Source organism: Zalophus californianus, chromosome 13, assembly GCF_009762305.2.
Source record: "Zalophus californianus isolate mZalCal1 chromosome 13, mZalCal1.pri.v2, whole genome shotgun sequence".
NCBI classification, from domain to species: Eukaryota; Metazoa; Chordata; class Mammalia; order Carnivora; family Otariidae; genus Zalophus; species Zalophus californianus.
In genome coordinates, this window is record NC_045607.1 from 23,571,507 (window position 1) to 23,595,138 (window position 23,632).

At 39.9% G+C, this 23,632-nt stretch overlaps 1 protein-coding gene across 1 annotated transcript in view; it reads right to left on the minus strand.

Annotated features, from left to right (window-relative positions):
- Positions 1 to 22,841, minus strand: part of PALM2AKAP2 (PALM2 and AKAP2 fusion) — a 471,064-nt gene extending 448,223 nt beyond the window's left edge. The window contains exon 1 of the mRNA XM_027615598.2: positions 22,614 to 22,841. The gene's annotated coding sequence lies outside the window, so the exon portion shown is untranslated. The remainder of the gene's footprint in view (positions 1 to 22,613) is intronic.
- Positions 22,842 to 23,632: the final 791 nt, after the last annotated feature.

A 23,632-nucleotide genomic window follows, 5' to 3' on the forward strand; every position in this document is an offset into this window, starting at 1 on the left:
TGTGCTTTGCAGTTTCTCTACATCTCCCAGTAGGGTATGAAACAGCCAAATATAATCAGTTTAGGTATACTCAAGTGGCACCTGAATCAGCCCAGAATTTCAGTTGCTTTCCAAAGAAGATATAATAAGTCCGATTTTCCAAAGGCAAAACTCAGTGACAGGGAAAGTGGGTTTCTTTCCCAAGAAGTAAGTGGCAATTCACTTCTGCATGGTGAAGGACAAGGTCTATATCCATGAAACAGAAGAGAACGGGTCCTCTGGCTGGTTAAGGAACCAGACCCAATTTCTCTTCACATGGCTTCTTGTTCTATACACGGTTCCCATCCCCATACCATTAGTCTTTTACTGGAATATCTTCGCTCTTCTCTTTTCTGGAACAGCTGTCTTTGAGACTACCTCCCCTCTAATCTGGTACTGTTACAACATGAAAGCATTTTCACTTAAGCTAGTGCTCTTGACAGGAAGCCCTTCACAGCCGCAGCTTGGCAATATGTAATCTGGAATACTCGGAAAGCTGCACAAGAGACAGCAAATGTCATTTCAGGAATATAGAAGCCTTGTTTCAGTAACAGAGATCCAGCACTGAGAGAGCATGGAAATTTCTGAAATGATGCCCCAGAGGTGAAGAGGGGCTTCTGTAACCAGATCTACCAGGGCAGCACTAAGGCCCAAACTCAAATCTGCCTTTGCCATTTTGCATTTCTCAGAGTCGACACCTCAAAAAGCTGTACATGTGGAAGCTTACACTTAGATAAACTATTTCAAAGTGAACATGTTACTACTCACTGAAAAGAAAAAACTATTGATTCCCACCCACCTACGACTTAGCATTCATTACACTTATCAAGCTGAACCATCAGCAGTATAATTAAATTTTGGCTTACCTCTAGCCAGAAAAAAAAGCTCCTATAACATTTGGGCCAACAATGATTTCCTCTTCCTAGAACTTTAATTTCCTCTGTCTATACCTTGTCACTGCTGGACACTAGCAAGGCCCATAGATTATCTCTCCCAGATAAGTCTGTGCCCTGAGAAATGGCATCTATTTGAAAATCTTAATGATTATAAATGAAACCCAACGTTATCAGCTTCTAGTACCAAGTGCTTTGCTTCTCTTAGACTGAGTGCAAAGCACGGTAAACAATGGAAGAGGGAACTGAAACAGATAATTTTTCAGCTACTCTGAAATGAAATGTGGATCTCGTTCATTTCAGAGGTTTTAAGGGGAATTGAAAATCAACGGTGGCACACAGGACGATGTGATTTGAGGAACTATCACAGTGTAAGTAACAGAACTATGAAAGCAATCAGAATCTTTTAAATATTTAGTGCCTATTAAATGCCCCCTTAATAATGCTGCAAAAGTGAGGCATATAGTTGTTTTGCCCTCCACTTCCAGTGAGGGGCACTGCAAGGAAATTCCTATGAAATCTTCTTGTGTATTTATCATGGGTATGGAGAGCATCCATGAGAGAAATCTCTCTCAAGCCTCAGTACTAGGAAAAAACTGTTTTCTCATTAATAAATAGATTGATTCTTTCAGTTAGGTGCTTTGAATCTTATAACCAAGTTTTTCCCTCTTTGTTTTAGACATTGGCAAGCTTAGAGCCAAAATTGCAGCCAATCTTTAGCAACTGAACAGAGCTATGTGATGTTGCATTTGCTGTGTACTAATCTTGCTCAGCTTTACTCTGTATTTCCAAACCTAATTTCCCTTTAGTCTTGATTTTATCACACATTTCTTTTTTCCAATTGTATTATTAAAATAACAATAAATAAATAATATTTATTAAAATAGGCTATCTCAAAGCCTTTTTATTTTTTTAAAGATTGAGAGAAAGAGCGAGTGCACGCACATGCGCGCACACACACACACACACACACACACACACACACACGTGAGTGGGGGGAGGGGCAGAAGGGGAGGAAGGAGAAAAGCAGACCCTTTGCTGAGCACAGAGCCCAAGCAGGGCTGGATCCTACAACCCTGAGATCATGACCTGAGCAGAAATCAAGAGTCGGACACTTAACCGACTGAACCACCCAGGCGCCCCACCCTCAAAGCCTTTTTAGAATGAACCAGTTCCTTTTAGGTTTTTCTGTTAATATTATTAATGTTAATAATTGCACACTATAGTTAGGGGGCTTCAGGCAGCAAAGACGTCTATGATCCCTATAGCAACATAATTTCACTTAACAACTAAAGGATCCAAAAGTCTCTAATTTGGGTCCTGTGAAGCATACAGTGGGTTGTAAGCCAATAAATTCATCTGTTCCTTCATCCATTAGGGACTAGCTCATTCCCTACCACATCTATCTCAGATCCTTCCTTTCCTTAAGAATATAAATGTATTCAAGTCTTTCCCATGAACAAAAGAATCTTCCCTCCATCCTACATAGCCTTCTAGCTACTGCCTAATATCATTGCTTTCAAAGTCAAATTTCTGTAAGACTTTTTTAAAGTTGTATTTATTTAAGCAATCTCCACACCCAACATGGGGCTTTAACTCATGACCCAGAGATCAAGAGTCTCATGCTCTTCTGACTGAGCTTGCCAGACACCCCTCTATAAGACTTCTGTGGTCCTCACTTGCCCTGTCATTCACTCAACACATGGGAATTTTACTTCCAACCCATCACTCCTATGAAATGTCTTTGTCAATGATAACCAAGGGATTACTGGTACCTAATTCCAGCATCACTTCTCAGCATTCATCTTAATCTTTCCTAATACATACATTCAGCTTACATACTTATTTACTTACTTACCTAAACTGAAGCATTTGACACTGTGAACCATTCTCTTTCTTGAAGCACTCGACTCCCTTAGATTCTGACACCAACCTCTCCTTGACATCTTTCCATCTCTCCTTCTGTGTCTCCCTAACTTTGCTCATTCCTTTACCTTTGCCTGTACTGAGCATGCTGGTGCCCCCTGGGGATTTATCTAGGGCCCTTTTCTCTTCTCACATCCATATCCTGACTTCAACTACTATGTTTCCCAAATCCATATCACTTCTGGTTTAAACTCTAGTCACATGGCCAAGTTCCTACCAGTTATTCCCTTGAATCTATTTGAAAAGTCTTAATGATTATAAATAAAAATCTAAAAGTACCTCAAACTTAGTGATTATAATAAAACACCCCGGGAACCTCAAACTCAGCATGCATACAACTAAACTCATCATCTTTCATCTAAATCTGTTCTTCCCTCCTGTATTTCCTAGCTTAATGAAGATACTGACACCCATCCAATTATCATCTCCTTGTCCTGAAGTAGTTTTTTTCATCAGCTATACTCCAAAATTACAGTGGACAAACAATAATTTCTGTTTCCTTCTCTGTTTTCTTGGCACAGTGGTCACAGAATATATGTCTTGAAATGAATAGGGGTAAGACTGCCTGATTTTCCAACTAGAACAGTTGATCGTGCAAGATGGTGGTGGGTGGGCTCTCTGGACCTTCTTTTGGGTATATGAGGCTACTCCCTTACCTGAGGCAAAGCATGGATAGGAGACTTCTATCCTTTTCCCAATTCCATTGACTTTATAATTAGTGGAAATTCCTTCCACAGGATGACCATAGACCATTTGCCTCAATTTTGAGGGTTGAACATTTTTGTCTTTTCTGGGTATTTTAGTTAGAAATTTTGCATGTCAGGCTACCTTAGGAGCTAATAGGTAGATACCACTTGATGTGGGAGTCTTTGATAATCATTCCAAAAATCTATAGGCATGGTAAAAGTAAAGAGAGTCACCTTAAGGAGACAAGACACAGTTAAGAGTAGAAAAGTAGAAATGAAAAAGAGGCATGCAAAACACCAACTTGGGTCCAGATAAGACTGAAAAGGAGGAAGCACTGACTAAGCAAAGTCTGATGGCAAAATATTCTCATCAAAGAGGTGTGAAAACCTTTGTTCTTATATTTTATAATTAGAACAATGATGATTGGAATGGGAAAGTTGAACTATCCCTGGGATGACTGAGATGTTTAAAAGTGAACAACTCTGTGACTCTAATTATAGACAGAATTCAGCTAACAAAATGATGAGGTATTTTGTTAATATGTAGTAAAAAGGAGAAGAGATTTAAAAAGTAATGACAAACATATAAGTCAACTATGGCCAAGCAAAGTATGGGAATTCTTTGCTTACTTAGAGCTTTTCCAAGGTTAGATTACTGGATGAGTCTTGAGCCCATCAATACATAGTCACCAAAATTCGTAATTAATTTGATGATGACTATTGGAAAGATATACACACATTTTTCAAAAGAAAATTCAAGTATCTTGGTGTCTTTTTTTTCTCTTGGTGTTTTTTTAATAGGTAAGTCTGAGATGTTTAGAAATATTACAAATAGAACATAAAGTACTCAAAAGCACATTGGGCTTACATTCATCTGCTAAATTTAAACATGTTGATTCTTCTATTTTGGGTAAAAAAATAGTTTATTTACTTATTTTTATTTAATTTAATTTTATTATGTTATGTTACTAAGATGCAGGAATTCAGGCAATTTTTCCTTTATTCATATTTTCATAAGTATTTCTTTAAAATATAGATTAAGGGGCACCTGGGTGGCTCAGTTGGTTAAGCGACTGCCTTCAGCTCAGGTCATGATCCTGGAGTCCCGGGATCGAGTCCCACATCGGGCTCCCTGCTCAGCAGGGAGTCTGCTTCTCCCTCTGACCCTCTTCGCTCTCATGCTCTCTATCTCTCATTCTCTCTCTCTCAATAAATAAAATCTTTAAAAAATAAATAAAATAAAATAAAATATATATTAAGACAAAGAAGCAAGCCAGTCTCAGAGCTGAGAGGGAGAAGGAGGTAGTCTATCTGGCAAGAGCTGCCCATAAGATAACCCCCAATCTATTGAAATATGTTCTCACCAATTGTCTACATAAAGAAATTTGTTAAACACCTTGAACTTCCCATTAAAAACCCAGGAGGGCCACACAATAGAAGGGCACCCTAAGCCTAAAGACAACACTGGACTAGAACTCCCTAATAAAACATAAAGTCAAATCTCCACAAAGTTAAGGGAGCACACCAGTAATTTAATTACCTGGTAGTATAACACTATTTTAAAAAGTACAACCGAATCCAGAATGTCTACAATATATTATCCTTAATGTACATTATATATTTCCAAATTCCTGGACATATTAAAGGACAATGTGACCCACAGTCAGAAAGAGAAAAATGGTTAACTGAAACAGACCCACAGAAGACCAAATATTAGAATTAGCACATAAAGACTTTTAAAATAACAGTGGTAAGAATATAAAAAAAATCTGCAGGAAAATATGGATATAACAGGTGAAAAAATAAGAAAATTCACAGAGATAACAAAGAATCAAAAAGAAATCCTGGAACTGAACACTAAAATATCTGAAATAAAACATTTATTGGATAAGATTAACAGCAAACTGTACAATGCAGAAGAAAAAAACCATTGAATGTAAAGAGGGGTCAAGAGAAATTATTAAAATAGAAGCATGATACAAAGAAAAAAATTTAGAAAAAAAATGAGCATGCCTCAGTGACCTAGGGGACAATATCAAGCACTCTAATATATGAATAATTAGGATCCTACAAGGAGAGGATAAAGAATGGGGTGAAAAAAGTTTATATGCTGAGAGCCCAAAACCCTGCAGGAGAAATATAAAGAAAACTACTCTAGGCACAACATGGTCAACCTGAGAGAGATCCTAGTGACAAAAATAGAAACATATGAACAAAATAAATAATGTAGGATTGGAAAATAATAACCTAAAATATAAAATAAATGTCCATGAGTCCATGCTGATATATATACATACATACTATGTACTATGTAATTCATATATATATATGAATTACATATATATTACATATATATATTACTAAATATTATTTAGTAAATATTTAGTAAATTTAGTAAATTTTAGTAAATAAAGTAAAATTTAGTAAAATTACATATATATATATATTACTAAATAAATAAGTGGTGGAGAAAAAATAAGTCTTCCCACAGAGTAATTCCAAATAAATTATCCAGATAGCCTCCCTCTCAAGGAGGTGGAGCTTAACTCCTCCTCTCCATAAAAGGGGAAAAAGTAACTTCACAAAGTTGTATTTTCCTTTTTAAATACTTGGCTAACTGACCTTGGTCAGGTGATCAAGGTTAACATCATCAGAGATAAATCATGTTGAATGTGTGTACCCTCGAAGTGGTGTGATGAGACTAGCACTTCATCTCCGTGGTCTCCCTCCAAAAAACCATAACCCCACTCTAACTATGAGAAAACATGAGGCAAACCCAAACTGACCTTGACCAGCACTCTTCAAAATTATCAAGGTAATAAAAAACATGGACAGTCCAAGAAACTGTCACAGATCAGGGAAGGAAGCTAAGGAGGTAGGATGACCAACTACACTGGTGTTCTAGATGGGATCTTGGAACAGAAAAAGGACATTAGGAAACAACTACTGAAATCTTTATCAAGTGTGGAGTTTAAATAATAATATATCGATGTTGGTTCCTTAGTTGTGACAAATGTATACTAGTAATATAAGATATAAACAACATAAGAAACAAGGTAAGGGGCATATATGAACTCTGACCTACCTTTGCAACTTTTATAAAAATCTAAAACTGTTTTTTTATTTTAAATTTTTATTTTATTTATTTTATTATGTTATGTTAGTCACCATACAATACATCATTAGTTTTTGATGTGGTTACCACGATTCATTGTTTTCATATAACACCCAGTGCTCTAAAACTGTTTTAAACTAAAAAATTATTTAAATTTAAGAAGTACAAAAACATGAGCAGCATCTCAATGACTTGTGGGATAGCATCAAGCACTCCACTATGTGAATATTTGGAGTTCCAAAAAGGAAAGCATAGAGAATGGAGTGGGAAAAGTATTTGAAAAAATATATGCTGAGAATCTTCCAGAACCCCAAGCAGGAAATATTACAAGAAAATTATATCTAGGCACATTATAGTCAAACTGCTGAAAACCAAAGAAAATGAGAAAATCCTAAAAGCAACCAAAGGAAAAAAGACCTATTACATATAGAAGAACAACAATAAAAATTATGACTTACTTAGAAATATTGAAAGTGAAAGACAACAGAATGACATCTTTAAAGTACTAAAAGAGGGGCGCCTGGGTGGCTTAGTCGTTAAGCATCTGCCTCCGGCTCAGGTCATGATCCCAGGGTTCTGGGATCGAACCCCACATTGGGCTCCCTGCTCAGCGGGAAGCCTGTTTCTCCCTCTCCCTGTGCCACTCCCCCTGCCTGTGTTCCCTCTCTCGCTGTGTCTCTCTCTCTGTCAAATAAATAAAAGATTTTAAATAAATTAAAAAAATAAAATAAAGTATTGAAAGGGAAAAAAACTGCCAACCTAGAATTCTATATTCAGCAAAAATATTCTTCAAAAATGAAGGTAAAAATAAAGACATTCCCAGATAAACAAAAACCAGGAGGCTTTATCACCATCATAAACATGTTACTAGAAACCAAGGGGAAAAAATTTCTGCAGACTGAAGCAAAATGATACTAGATGGTATCTTAGAAATTAGAAAATAATGAAAATACAACAAGCGTGCCTGGCTGGCTCACTTGGTGGAGCATGACTCTTGATCTGGGGGTCATGAGTTTGAGCCCCACATTGGGCACAGAGATTACTTAATAAAAAAAGTTTTAAAAAAAAGGAAAATACAACAAATTAAAATATGTTGCAAGCAGCTAAGGTGCTTAGATGGAAATTTATAACTTGAAATATTAATATTAGAAAAAGAGATCTTTTTAATGATCTAAGTCTTCATTTGAAGATGCTAGAAAAATAATGAAATAAACCCAAGGTACTTAGAATACAAGAAATAAAAAGGAAAGGAATCCAATGAAATGGAAAGCAAATGATAGAAGTGAACACATTAAACCAAAAGTTGGTACTTTGAAAAGATTAACAAAATTGACAAATCTCCATTCAAACTAATCAAGGGGCGCCTGGGTGGCTCAGTCAGTTAAGCGTTGGGACTCTTGGTTTTGGCTCAGGTCATGATCTCTGGGTCCTGGGATCGAGCCCTGCATCAGGCTCCCTGCTCAGTGGGGAGTCTGCTTGGAGATTCTCTCCCTCTGCCCCTCCCCCTGCTCGATCTCTCTGCCTCTCTCTCTCTCTCTCTCTTTCTCATTCTCTAAAATAAATAAATAATTAAAAAAATAAAAACAAAGCTAATCAAGAAAGAAGAGAGAAAACACTAATAACAAACATCAGGAATGATATCAGGGACATCACTATAGATTCCTGGGATATTACAAAGATAACAGCAGAATACTGTGAAAGATTTTGTCGATAGATATAACAACTTAGATGAAATAAACAAATTCCTTGGAAATGAGACTTACTGAAAATAACACACAAAAATTTAAAATCTATGTTCCTATATCTATTAAACAAATGGAATTTGTCATTAAAAATCTTTCAATCAAGAAAAATTCAGCCCAGTGAGTTTCACTGGTGAATTCTACCAAATATTTAAGGAAGAAATAATACTATTTCTACATGTACTCATCCAGACAATAGGCAAGGAAGATCGCCTTCCCAAAGTTTTATGATGTCAGCAGAACACTGATACCAAAACCTGACAAGGGCAACACAACAAAAGAAAATTACAGGCAATATGTTTCATGAATGCGAAAACCTCCACAAAATATTAGCAAAGGGAATCCATATGATTGTCTCATTCAATCTAGAAAAAAAGATCTAGATGTTCATTTAAAAAATAAACACACTGTCAGCACACCGGGGAAAGAAAGGAACATACCATTTTTTATAAAGAGTTATCTATTAAAAACCTATAACTAATTTAATGGTGGAAAGGCCAAATCTTTACCCTCCCCAAATGTAGACCTATTTACAAGCTTCTCGCCTAAGTGTAGGTGAGTTTTCTTCATCAACTGCAAGCCTAAGCTTCCACTCCAGGGATAGGCAGATTTGAGACAATGGCATTATCTCTGAGCTCTGGTTTCTGCTTTTCTATCCTACAGATCTCTCTTATTCTATGAATCAAAACGGTGACAACCAAAGCTTTGCAAGTATCAAGATAGGCTGTGTTGCTCACATGGAACCTTCATCTTAGTATCACCTGGAAAGCAAAAGTATAAGGATATGGCTTAAGACATGACGAGAGACAGGCATGCATGTTGTCACTGGAGAACAGCTCCTTTTAGGTTCCGGGGTGATGTTGTGAAGGTGGTGGTATAGGACATCCCAGCCTCTACCTGGGACACCCCCCAACAAAGATCAACAATTAGACAGCTATCCATGAACAAAAATAGCTCTGAGAGAGATCAGAAGTCTACTTAAGAAACTTCAGTAACACGGTGGAACAAAAATAACCACACAAACAGGGAAGGAAGAACGGCTTCATTTTACCTACAGCATCCTGTCCCCCAGGTTGGCACTGCTCAGGGCCAAGAGGGAATTCTCCAGCTAGAAAGAGTGTCCTTCCCTGCGAAAGAGAGAGCAGGGTGAACGACCAGCTTCCCTAGCCTTTCAGGACACTACATTCAGGACCCACTTGGGTTTCACCCCATCCAGAAACTGGCAAAGCTGGGACATATAGAGACAAGCTAGGAACAAGGAAGAAACGTAGGAATTACCAATATCAGCCACACAGCAGGAATGACCATGGTTCCCAGGGACCTGTTCTGCAGATGAAGCCAGCAGGTTTCCTCCTTGAAGAAACCAACAGCCACCAAGGATCCCATGTAGGTTTCACCAGTTTTTGCCCTGTAGGTTTTTGTGTTCACAGTTGTCTGCATCCCTTCCTGCCCTCTGCCACCCTTTTCCCCACAAGCTCCTCACTCCTCTGCCACCATCACCCTCCAAGCCAGAGCCCAGGATCTGCACCAGCAGCCAGCCCTGGCTTCTGTGGCAATGGAGTGCAAGATTCAACCCCCAAGGGTTGACCAATCTCCTGAAACAGGCAAATTTGGGCAGTGGATGACAAGGGCCAAAGCTTCTCCATCAACCTGGGCATTCTGGTCTTAGGAATCCTTTTAAAATTCCCAAGGTAAGGATGAAGGGAGAAAAGTGAGAGTACCAAATAAGACACAGATATATTGGAAGACTGGCATTTTAGAAGGAGGTCTTGGGGGCGCCTGGATGCCTCAGTCTGTTAAGCATCTCACTCTTGATTTCAGCTCAGGTCATGATCTCAGCATCCTGGGATCGAGCCCCACAGGGGGCTCCCCACCAAGCGGGGAGTCTGTTTCTCCTCCTCTGCCCCTCCCCCTGCTCACACTCTCTCTTAAAATAAATCAATCTTTAAAAAAAAGAAGAAGGAAGAGGTCTTGAGAAGTAGAGTTTCATACACACACACACACACACACACACACACACACACACACACACACACACACACACACACACACACACACACACACACACCCCTAATCTTTGCTTCTCCAGAGCATGACATTCCTACTCTTCTTGTATTAACGTCATATGTGCACCACCCTGATATAAAAAAAAATGTTGCCAATTTCAAGACGTGGGGTGAAACTAACAGGAAAGCACATGGTGTGGCTGACACAGGCTATAGGAGGACATACTGAGAGCCCTTAAAAATTGCCTTAATTCCCGAAAATGTAATTAGGTGTGGAGAGCCATTGTTTTCTTAAGCAACCAAGAACCCTTAACAGAACCTTGCTCTGTACCGTTTAATTCTCAAACATGTATTGTCCTTATAATATTTAGCTCCCATAACAAGGAAAGAGTTTGGGAGATATTTCCCATCTCACATAAATGAAAATACAACTTAATAACCTGTTTGTATTAACCTTCGTGAAGTAGGTTGTTCTTCCTGGCTTCCAACAGTATAGAACCCTTAGTTTGTCAATCTTGCTCAGAAAATGTAACACCACAAGCTACCTGGTCCTAACAGATCATGTTCATACTCACATGATATCATGTTTATAGAATCATAACTTGACATTTATGCCAAGATATTACTGATTTGCAGACTCTTGAGGCTCCAGGTAATTCGATTCACTATTTTTAAAAAAAAATACTAAGGAACTGGCCAAAGAAAAATATTTTGGGATTTTAAATTCTTTATGACCTCAAAAATTTTCAAATTCGTATTTTAAAAGATAAGATTACATTTATTTACCTCATAAACACTTTTTTCACAACCCCCTATCCTGTTCTGATTTTCCAAAAAATACTTAGCTATTCCCATGGAACTGCCAAGTTATGCCAACTAAAATGAAGTGCCTTGTTTTGCCCTGTAGATTGGCCTGTTTCACACACAGATTGCCGAACGCCAGTTCTGAGGGAGGAAGGGTAAAAGAGTGAGGCCCTTACTTCTTGCGTCACATACGGCTGTGCTTTTGCTCTGTGAACATTGCTACTCAAGAGTGTGGTCTACAGACCAACAGCAGCAGCAAGGGCATCTTCTAGAAGCTTGCCGGGAACGTACAAATCTCCAACCCCACCCCACACTTACAAAATCGGGATCTGCCTTTTAACACTATTTCCAGGTGATTTCTGTGCACATCAGAACGTGAGTCTCTGAGGAGATGGTATCATTACTTCAAATGCTGGGCACCTCCGTCTTGGAAGGTAAGAAGATAAGGAAAACATTCGAAGGAGGGAGAATTCCCAGTAGTTTCTAGGTCAGCTTCTTGAGTGCTTCCCTGGCTAATATATACCGTTTGGCAGATCTTGATGCCTTTCAAAAGTTAGAGGCTTTTGATATGATTTCAACAAAGAGGGCTAAAACAAATCAAGTACTGTGTCTAAAAAATGTCTAGCAGGGACCTGCAATTCTTTAACTGTGTTTGTTTGTTCTGTTGGCTCCTTGTCCTTTGTTTTGTCTTATTAGCGATCCCACTTTGCTTTGTCATTTAGAAAACTGAGTCTCTGATTCCTCAAGGGGGCAGGCATTCACCACGATACTGGCTGCAACATGCTTGGTCCTGGAGGTAGCCTCAGCCCCAGGTTCATTAGTGCGAACAAAAACATCTGAAGGCTGTCAACTATTCAAATGAGTTTTAACATCGGACTTGGCTTGGCTAGTGTTTTCGAAAGTGACTTAAGGAGTTGTAAGATGACTAGTCCAGACATTACAACAAAGTGTTTTTATGCTAAATTAACTTCAGGGGCTAGGAATTAGGCTTGGATTTTGACCTCATATAGAATATCTGAGCTTTTAAGATTCATTTAGCCTCCTCTCCCCTTGCTATGTCATAGCTTTGGACAGTATCCCACCAAAACGTCCCCCAGCACTACACATAGCACACTTTATTATAATAAGTTGGTCAATTATGTTTGTCCCTCATTTAATTGTGGCCTCCATGAAAGCAGGGACTGGCATATTCATTTTTGTATCACAGGTACCTAGAGCAGTGGCTAGCACATAGTAGGTGCTTAATAATTATAAGTGAAATGAATAAATAAATGAACATAATTGACAGAGAAATGGAAGTACTTAAAGCACGATAAGCAGTCTAAATAATTCACTTTCTTTTTTTTTTAAGATTTTATTTATTTATTTGAGAGAGAGAGTGCACATGGGGAGGGGCAGAGGGAAAGGGAGAAACTCAAGCAGACTCCGCTCTGAGCATGGAGCCCAACATGGAGCTTGACCCCATGACCCTGAGATCATGACCTGAGCCGAAATCAAGAGTCGGACACCTAACCGACTGAGCCACCCAGGCACCCTGGTAACTCACTTTCTAAGCATGAAATACTATATAAAAATAGATGGAGTAAAATATATCTAATTTAGATCCCATCTATTCAGAACTTGTAAAACACACCTTTTGATTAGACTATATTTTATGCTTTTGTGCTGTAAAGATTAAACAAGATAGAACAGATTTTATTGATTTGACAGAAACTTAGGAAGAATTCATTTAGATATTATTGATAAGTTAAATTATCACTTTAAATAGTAGGTCAAATACTATGAGGTTCTCATGAAAACAGAGTTTTTACTAGTAAAGTTCCTTCCTATTATTAGTACACATAAAATTTCATTTCCTTAAATAAAATTCTAATTAAGCCACCTCAAAACTGAGATTGGTGTTCCCTCTGAGGAATCACATTTGGGGAATTCTTATTATAAGTTATAAGAAAAATGAAGTTTTCAAAGGGAAGCGAATAAACACTTCAGTAGCTTCTGGCATTGGAGCTTCTCCCTCTTAAGTTCATGAGTAAAATTCATAACAATTATCAGATAGCTTCTTCATATTTTGAAGCCTTGACCTCCAATGACCAAAATGTATAAACAAACAAAAAGTTGCCAAGTTCCATCCTGGTAATGTGAAGAGTGTTTTTTTTAAACCTTCAAACACTTCTATCCTTTGCACACTCTCTGGGTTGGGATCCCAGCTGGAAAGAGATGGCATGCTTCACCTGGATGATTGAAATGAGCTTAATAAAGGGACTGCTTTACAAAAGCACCGGCAGAGTTAGGGGAAACCAACAGGGACAGTGAAACACACCAGGGGCAAACCAAGTGGGGAGATCAGCCATAGCCTCACCTAGTCTTGAAGGAGCAAGGGAGAGAACCAGAAGTAAAGTTGTAGGAAAGGGCTGCAGGCAGGAGCTGTAGACTTCAGATGAGGAAAGCAGCCAGTGCCAACACCCTGTCCTACTGGAACGGAGACCACAGAGTAAATACACTGACCTCACTCTTCTTTCCACCCTTGGGTCTCAGGCTGGTGCCTTGCATTCAGCCAACCCAACAGGAAACCAAAGGGCAAGAGAGCTAACTGATGCAGTCCACAAATGTCAGCCTCATAGGGCAGTAAGCAGTGGGGTAAGGTAGAGAATGGATTTGAAGGGCAAGACAGAGAAGACCTACTACGCACACCTCCTTCAAAATTCCTGTACTGCAAAGTATTTATGATACCACTCACAGACTTATTTTGCCATACACATTGCTAAGAACTGATTGAAAAAAGGATCTGTAATAACAAATTTTCTAGTAACACCAACATTTGCTAATTTGTAATATTTTCATGGGGATGCAAGATTCACTGATTCTTTCACTAGGAGATATGGCAAAGGCAAATATCCTCTCTATCTCCCTGAAACCTGCTGAAATGAATGAAAAGCTGAAAAAAAATTATCTACTATGAAACTAGCAGAGTTAAGATTCCCAAATCACAGACTATAAGAATTATCTGCCCTAAAGAGTAAAAAAATTATTAAAACAGTGGGCAACCCTAAAAGGTGATCTATACCTTTTGAGATTCCAACTGGTTTTCAAAAATTTCTCTGTAAGTAAAGAGAGAGCTCGCAGAGGACCAACGCTGGAATGGTGAGGAGTGCCGTGAACAAGTCATGAAAGACGTGGGAAACATCTGTGTGGAGGGGCAGGTTCCATACCAGCACGGTGCAGAAAATGACACTGATGGTGTGAACTCTCTTCTCTTTATTATCAGTGAAAGCCTGAAATTTAGAAACTTAATAGAGAAGATTAGTCTGGACACATAGAGGTTCAGTCATAATCTACCATAGTCTAGCCATAGTCTGGAGGTAAGAGATATAGTAGAAAAGAAGGAAAGTAACAATGACCTTTGTAGATGACTTGCCCCCTCCCCTCTGTTTGTAGATGCTAAACAGAGCCAACCACATAGTGACAAATAAGCACCAAATATCTATCTGTCCCCCCGACTCTGAGATACACACATACATGCACACACACACACAGAGTGAGCTAGAATGTGTGATTTATCTCAATGACCTGCTCAATTACTGCCAAGCAGTTTTAGAGAAGACACTGTTGTAAGAAATTGTTGTTGTAAGAAATATTAATGAGACAAAAATCTCATCTAAAGTCATTATCTTCCCCCAAATACTAGCTCCCACTTATTCTTGGGCAAATAGAATGCTTGGATAGAGTATCTATTTGGAAATGAGTAATAAGTGCAAAGCTGTCAACATGCATAGATTCTACATACTTATTATTTTTTTAAAAAGAGAGGAAAGATTTACATGCAAAAGGCAGGTAAGTATATTTCAGAAAAATAACACAAAAAATAAATGAAATTTTCAGATAAATTCTCCATGCAGTCAAAGAAATTAAAGAAAATATGAACCCTTTTAAAAATGTGCAAAATGAGCAGGAAGAGTCAGAAAACAAATTGAAGATGACAATAAAACCATTACAGAAATGAAATCTACATTTGAATGAGTAAAAACTAAACAAATATTGCTTAAAAAAAAAAAAGTCAGTTGCCCAGAGGGTAGACTTAAAATGTAACAAAAATTCATGGGAAAAGTCAGGGGAAAATGTAAGCAATTCAAGAGCGTTACGGAGGGCAGTGACTAATAGATGTACTTGTAGATAAGAGCACAAGTAGATTGTTTAATTGAAAGCCATAAAGAAAGTGCCTTTACAAAAAAAAAGGGAAATATAAATCTTTAGATCAAAAGAATGTACAATTTCCCAGGAAAAAATTGACACAGTGACTTGCATGAGAAATATCACAGAAAAGTTATTAGACTTTCACATTTAAAAATAATTCTATCAGCACCAAGGCAAAAAAAAAAATTGCAAGAGTTGGGGGGCAGGGAGGAGGCAAGCCAGCCACAAAGAGGAAATTAATCAGGCTAGCCTCACACTTTTCCAGAGCAATAGTCCATGCCAGAACATAATGGAACAATGTCTTACAGAATTATGAGGGGGGAAATACATGAATCTATAATTTTACAGTCAATTTGTTTGTTCATAGAAGCAACAGAAAGGCATTCAGAATATAACACCCTTGGGCCCTGTTTGAAAACAGTACCTCCCAACTAAACACTAAGTCATCACAAAATGCTCAGGGAAGAAGATGCCAGTGAGGAAGGGGCTAGTGGTGATCTTGACTATATCCAGATTCAAGACTAATACTAAGCCCACAAAGCATGGTCTTCCTTCTGCATGGCTCACCTCCTCACTTTGTTCAAGTCTCTGCTCAAACTCTTCCACTCAGAAACTTGTCTCCTGACTACTCGATCAAAAATAACCCTCCCTCATCCCCTTCCAGTCTCCTAATGTGTTTTATTTTTAGTCTTAACATTTATCACTTCCTGACATTAATGTATATACACACTGTGTCTCCTCTACAAAATAAAGGCTCTCTGAAGGGAGGACATTTTTCAGTTTTGTTCACTGCTGTATTCTCAGTTTTTAGAACAGACCCTAGTGCATAAAGGGTGCTAAATGATTGAATGGACTGTGAGAATTATGTATACACTTCAAAACTGCTAATGTTAAAAACTTTGAAAATGTAAAACTAACAACATAACCACAACAAATGGTAAATAGAGGGCTAAGTGATATACTCTCATTTCCTTGATGATAGGAGTAAGAAATCATTCAATAAAGTCAAAATTTGACAAACTCTACAAAAAACTACTTGATCACTTTTTAAAGTTAATTAGGTATTTTAAGTTTTCCTTTTGTAAATAATTTTCATTCTCTTCTGGACACAAGCTTGCTGTTTGTGTTTTATGGCTCCCTAGTGCTCTCTGAAAAAGTGACAAGGACCCCAGAGGGCCTCAGTGCAGTGAGGCAAGAGCACACAGACTGTGACCACTGAGAGAATGGCTACATAAAGTTAGATGAGTCAAATATAAATGTATTACTCAGATATAAATATATAACGTGGCTAGGGTTGTCAAGTATTTGAGGAAACAGGGGCTCAAACATTACTGGTGGCAGTGTAAAGTGATAGAACACTTTTGGATACACTTTGGCAATATATAGAAAAATTCATAATATGCATATTCACTCAGCAATTCCATTTCTGGAAAGTACTATACAGATACATTTGCAGAAGAACAAAGACGTTCATTGCAACATCGCATTTAATAGCAAAAAAAAAGGTGGCAATAAATCTAAATCTTCATCAAAGGGGACTGATAAACTATATTCTGAAAGTAAATGCTAATCAGCTAATAAAAGCACATGTGTTAGGTGTGTATATATTGATATATAAAAGTATGCACAATATATTAAGAGGAAAAGCAACAGAACAACATATGTGGCATGATTTCATTTATATAAAAGGAAGTATTTAAACTTATATCAGTATGTGTTTCCAATTCTATTTTGTTTGAATGGAAAATATCTGGAAGGATACCTCCAAACTGTTCATGATAATGCTCTAAGGACTAAACCTTGGGGGAAGAAAAGGGAAAGGGGGAGGTTTATTTCATAAACTAAGCCCCAAAACATTTGAATTGTTATAAAAAGCATATATTACTTCCATCATAAAAATTAATTTTTAAAAAGCCTTACACATTTTTAAATACATTTTTTCATTGCCTACAATGTGTTGAACACATGAAATGGCACATTTTGTGTAATAGGGGGAGAGACTTAGCCAAGGAAAATGGTTCAAGGTCATATAGCACCCACAGTCACATTTAGACTAAACAGGAAGTTCCTTGATGACAGGATCAGGTCACCAATTACTCCCAGTACCTATCACAGTGCTTGGCACATAGAAAATATTTGATAAATGTTTGCTGGATAAATGGATGAATGCATGAATGAAAGCATATATTAAGAACCACAAGTCAACTGTGACTCAATATCCCTCCCACACTTATCCCTTCATGAGCCTCAATTTGTTTATGTGAAAGAACAAACTTTAGTTGAGATGCTCTGTGATCTCCTCTGGATGCTTTAAACTTGTCCTGTGGCTAAGTCTATGTGAAAGCAGGTACCTGACAGGTGATGGGAAATGTCACTTCTGCATCCCATCAGATCAGTTCTGAGGCTGCCATCCATGTTGCGAGAGCCCCGGTGCTTGCAAAGATGGCAACAATTTGAATTTAGAGTTCCCATGTTATATCCTCTGTGCCTTTCAGCTCCCAAGCTGTCTGGAAGACTGTGTTCTAGAGGAATGTCCAGCGAAACCTATAGGTGTGGTATCAAATTAATAACTGCACATACCGAAGTTTGTTCCCACATGTAACACTGATCTCACACTCAACCCAATAAGGGAGGGCAGCCAAGTGCAATGTTAGGGCCCTCTGCTTGTTATTTGTATTTTTTCCTATTTCAGCTGAGATGCTCTTGTTTTATTAAAACCAATAATGCTCATGAACAAATGATTATGTTTTTATTTTCACTCCATTTCGTTTAAAATTAGTGACCTTGGCTTATTCAAAACTATCAGGTACTGGCACACCACAAACTGTCTGGCTTTTAAAATTGATAATCCTGACTGAGCCACATCTGCATTCAGCTCAGGTCATGATCTCAGGGTCCTGGGATCGAGCCCCATGTTGGGTTCCCTGCTCAGTGGGAAGCCTGCTTCTCCCTCTGCCTGCCATTCCCCCTGCTTATGCTCTCTCCCTCTCTCTGTCAAATAAATAAATAAAATCTTTTAAAAAAAAATAAATAAAATTGATAATCCCCTTCTCCTGTTGCAGATATTTGCAGTATTCTGATGCTTGGCTATGACAAGTTTTCTTCCAAATTTTTATTTAAATTCAAGTTAGTTAACATATAGTTTAGTATTGGCTTCAGGATTAGATTTGTGATTCATCACTTACATACAATACCCAGTGCTCATCACAACAAGTGCCCTCCTTAATGTCCATCACCCATTTATAACCCATCCCCCATCCACCTTCCTCCATCAACTCTCAGTTTGTTCTCTATCGTTAAGAGTCTCTTATATTTTGCCTCCTTCTGTGTTTTTATCTTATTTTATTTTTCCTTCCCTTCCCCTATGTTCATCTGTTTTGTTTCTTGAATTCCACAAATAAGTGAAATCATGTGGTATCTGTCTTTCTGACTGACTTATTTTGCTTAGCATAATACCCTCTAGTTCAAATGGCAAGATTTCATTCTTTTTGATGGCTGAGTAATATTCCATTATATAGATAATAGTCCCATTATATATACCCATTATATATACCCATATATATTACATATATAAAATATATGCAACATAGAATATAATATACACATATAAAATATATATGCCACATCTTTATCCATTCATCAATCGATGGACATTTGGACTCTTTCCATAATTTAGCTGTTGTTGATAGGCTGCTATAAACATTGGGGTGCATGGGCCCCCTTTGAATCAGTATTTTTGTATCCTTTGGATAAATACCTAGTAGTACAATTCCTGGGTCATAGGGTAGTTCTATTTTTAATTTTTTGAGGAACCTCCATACTGTTTTCCAGAGTGGTTAGACCAGTTTGCATTCCCACCAACAGTGTAAGAGGGTTCCCCTTTCTCTGCATCCTCACCAATATCTGTTGTTTCCTGAGTTGTTTATTTTAGCCATTCTGACAGGTGTGAGGTGGTATCTCATTATAGTTTTGATTTGTATTTCCCTGATGATGAGTGATGTTGAGCATTTTTTCATGTGTCTGTTGGCAATTTGTATGTCTTCTTTGCAGAAATGTCTGTTCATGTCTTCTGTCCATTTCTTAACTGGATTATTTATTTTGGGGGTGTTGAATTTGATAAGTTCTTTATAGATTTTGGATACTAACCCTTTATCTGATATGCTATGACACATTTTCTATGTTACCCATTTTATATACCTTCAGAAGGAAAGGTAATTTTAGCTTTTAGCTTTGAAGTTGTAAAAGACAATTATCATCACACCCAATCATAAAGCTCCTTGGAAGCTCCACATTGCACTTAGCTCCATCTCTAAACCATCTTCCCCTCACTGCCAAACTCCAGCCATACCATCCTTCTTTCAGTTCTTCCAACCTGCCAAGGATCTCTCCTGCCTCAGGGCCTTAGCACATGCTGCTTTCTCAGCCCAAAGTGCTTCTTCCCTCTACTCCTCACCTTGCCAACTCCTACTCATCCTTTAGATCTCACATTAGATATCAGTTCCTCAGAGAGGCTTTGTTGACACCCTAATCTAACCTATATCCCCTTCCTGTTATTTTCTCTGTGCATTTCCCTCCATGGCATTTATTGCACCTTGTATTTATATATTCATTTGTATTTACTACTTTAACATCGACCTTTTCATTAGACTATGAACTTCAGATGATGAGAATCATGATTGCTTTGTTGACCAGTGCTAATCTAACTAACAAGTATCTGTTAGTTAAAGGAAAAAATAAAAGAAGGAAGTGAATTTTATTCCCCCTTTTAACTGTTTTTCATGAACATAAGTTGAACACAGTAAGTAAGAAGAATTGAGTCCCCATCTCACTGATATTTAAAGCAGCCTGTCCTATCTAAGATGAGATTTTGAGAGGGTTTAGATTGAGGGGAAGAATAGGATTTGAGAAATTTTGTTAGACCCAAGACAGGAAGAGGTGGTATTCTGAAAGGAGAGAAAAAGAGTTTAAGAGTTAATTATGTTAATGAAGCAAAGGAAGTGGGACAGAGAACAGATAGTTGGAAATGCAGGAGGTTAACTGGAAGGTGAGAAGGACTTTGGGATGTCCCAGGGGAACAGAAAAGCCAGAGCAGTGTTGATCAGGAGAGAAGGGGGCTGGTTGCGGCACCTATGTGGATTCTGTGGAAGGAGAGAAAGAGTGTGGGAGGTCAGCACACCTGGAACAAAAACTTAGCTGGAGGATGGAGAGGAAATGTGGGAGGGTCTGAGGAAGGAAACTTACAAATTCTTTATGCTGTTCCACAGTTATTGAGCACTCAAGCTGTAAGTCTGGAAGATAAGCAATCCATTAGTGTACCAACATGAGATGGTAAAGATGAAAGTTACTGCCCTAGCAAACAACCAGGGTACCCCATAACCTTCCATAGTGCGATGACTAGACCTACATTCATTCTCTTATTAAGGACAGTCTCCCTGTCTAAACAAACAGCAATGGCAATAAGAATAGAATATGCCAGAGGCCAAGTTGTCCAGCTTCTGCTCCTTGTACCCAAGTATGCTATGTCTTTTGGTTGCTTCTCCATATCTCCCATGGTATCTTGAGAATTGTGTTATTCTCAGTTACCCTTGGGGCATTAAGTTTCTTTATACATTGTCTGGAGGGGGAAAAAAAACCAGCTTGGTGCCAACCTGAGACCCCACAAAATGTCAATGGAGAGTGCTGGAGACCACAGTAATAATAATAGACAATAGGTAATATTTATACATAATAGATGATATTTATTGAGCTTTCTTTGTGCCAGGCTCGAAGACTATTATATGTATCAATATGTTTAATCTTCACAAAAATTGCATGAAATAGTTATTATTCTTCTTGCCAGAAATGAGGCCCAAGAGAGACTGACGTCATTCAGCAAAGTACACAGGGACTCAATCCAGCAAACTGATTCCAAAGACTTAATCATTAACTCCTTAAATTTGTATACACCTTACAATTTACAAAGCCCTTTAGCAGAGATAGAAACATTATCTGATCCTCTCAACAAGGCTTAAAAAGTAAGGCAGGTACATCTTTGTCTCCATTGTATATATAGGGAAACTGAGGCTCAGAGACATTAAATTACTAGTATAGGAAATCAATAGCACTAATACCAGCCAAGGCAGGGGCTGAAACCTACAACTCCTCACTCCTAAAATGCCACACCATCTCTTACTTCTGCTTTAGCAGCCGTGTTGGTGAGGATTAAATTGCACCTACACAATCAGATATGCAGAGGGATAAAAGCTGCGTCTAGGGTTTATTGGGTTTGGCATGAAGGTCCTGATACCTGAAAACTGGACGTTATCGTCAGGCTGAAATATGATTTCATACAGCCCCAACGTCAGAGAGTACCTTGTGAAGAGAAGAGGCGGAGAAGCTGACCAAGTGAGCAGTATCTAATAGCTGCTCCAGAACTGACCCTTTCTTGGAGCCTGTCGCCTGTCAAAGTGCCCCTGCTGCGGCAGCAGCCTGGGAGAGTGCCCAAAAAGCAACACGGAGATGCAAAGCCTGAGGAGAAAGAAACCCCAGTTCGAACCCACAACTGTAGCCCTTTATTGTGTCTTTTCTGGTTAACGCCCCTCTTGCCTCCCTGCCCTCTCTAACCCAGCCCTCCCGTGCCGTGCCGTGCCCACGGTGCCAAACGTTGTGACTCAATCTCCGGCTGCTGCGCCTACCTTTCTGTCTCATTTCTCAATTACCCCAGGGACAAATCAATTATTTTGGGCCGTCTGATGGTTTCTAGTAGCCAGGGCATTGCAGCTCTGGCTCATATTACCCACTAACTCATCATCCTTCCATTACACGCTTCACACCGAACCACATGTGCTTCCGATCCGCAGTGACACCCCCCCTTCTTTTTAACTGCAGTCCAATAATGCTGACATGGTTAGGAATCGGAAGTAATGGCTATTGCAGTCAACTCCCTGAGAAGCGGAAGCTTGGGGCAGGGATGGGGAAGCCAAGAACGTGCCTCCCTCCTTAGCAGCCGCATCCCCTCCCGAGGCCCTGCTGGCCGAGAGGTAGCGGCACAAAACCACGCATCCCGGGGCTCCTACCCCTTGGCTCCGGCCCCCGCGGCTGCTGCTATAGAAACACCCCGCGTACACACTGGGCTGAAATTAAACACCCATCAGCTACTGGGACCAGAGCCGGGATCGGCCTGCTGCCGCGGTCGCCATGGCAACGGCCGAGAGGAGGGCAGCGAGCGGCGCGCGCCGCGCGGGGATACTCACTCCGTCGCGGGGCTCCGGGCGGCCCGGCGCGCTGCTGCGGGGCTCACCGGCGCTGCTCGCCTCTGCCGGGGCCGGGCGCTCTGGCCGCGCCGCGCGCGAGGTGGAGCTGCAAGCTTCGCGAGCTTCTCCCCTCCCCGCCCGCACCCCCTCCTCCCCTTAAGGGTTGAAAGTGAACGCTCAGGCTCTCTCAGCTCCCAGCCTACGAATAAAACGGGAAGCAATTGGATAATGTTGTTCGCTGGGCGCTAGACAAGCCACTCCACTTAAATGTTTCGGGAGGTAGCGCGCCGGCCGCTGGGCGCCGGGCGGTGTGGCCACCAGCGCGCAGGGCCCGGGCGCCCGAGGCGCCAGGTGCGCCGACTGCTCCCCTGGGATAGGCAGCGCTGCGCTGAACCCGGGCGGCGGGGGGGGGGGGGGGGGGGGGCGGGAAGGGGAGAGGGGTGAGGGGCCGCTGTGGCGGTGGCACAGCCCAGAGGGCTCAGGGAAATGATTGAGTCATCCGCAAGGTTGCAGCTCTCGAGGCTTGGAAGTTGGGAAAGAAAGAAGCGTCTGGCCCCTGCAAATAACAAGTACTGCCCCCAGCGGGCCGGGCAGGAGTTCGGAAACGCCATTGTGCCAGCCCAGCGGGCAACCGTCTGAGTTTCCCAAGGAAAACTCTGCTTGGCGGCGCGTTAATGCGGTGTTTCATCCCTTTGGCTACCCTACGCCCTTCTTATCACTCCATAGTCTGCGTACTCCTGCCCAGTAAGACGGTACTGTCCAGCGTTCCTTTCCCTAGTTCGTTCTTTGAAAACAATAGATACATTGAATATGGTTTCCCAAATTACCATGGCCCCACCCCAGAGTTATAAGTCCCCCTAGGGCATATAGTCCCTCCTTATACCCCAGCTCTGAGGATTCCCTACTCCTAACGGTTGCCTAAGTGTAAACCTGGCTCCCATCCAGGTGCCCTGCACCTGCTGCAATGAAGAATAGACAGGACAAGCTTTAGGCTTTCACTGTGCCTTGCTGCCCCATCC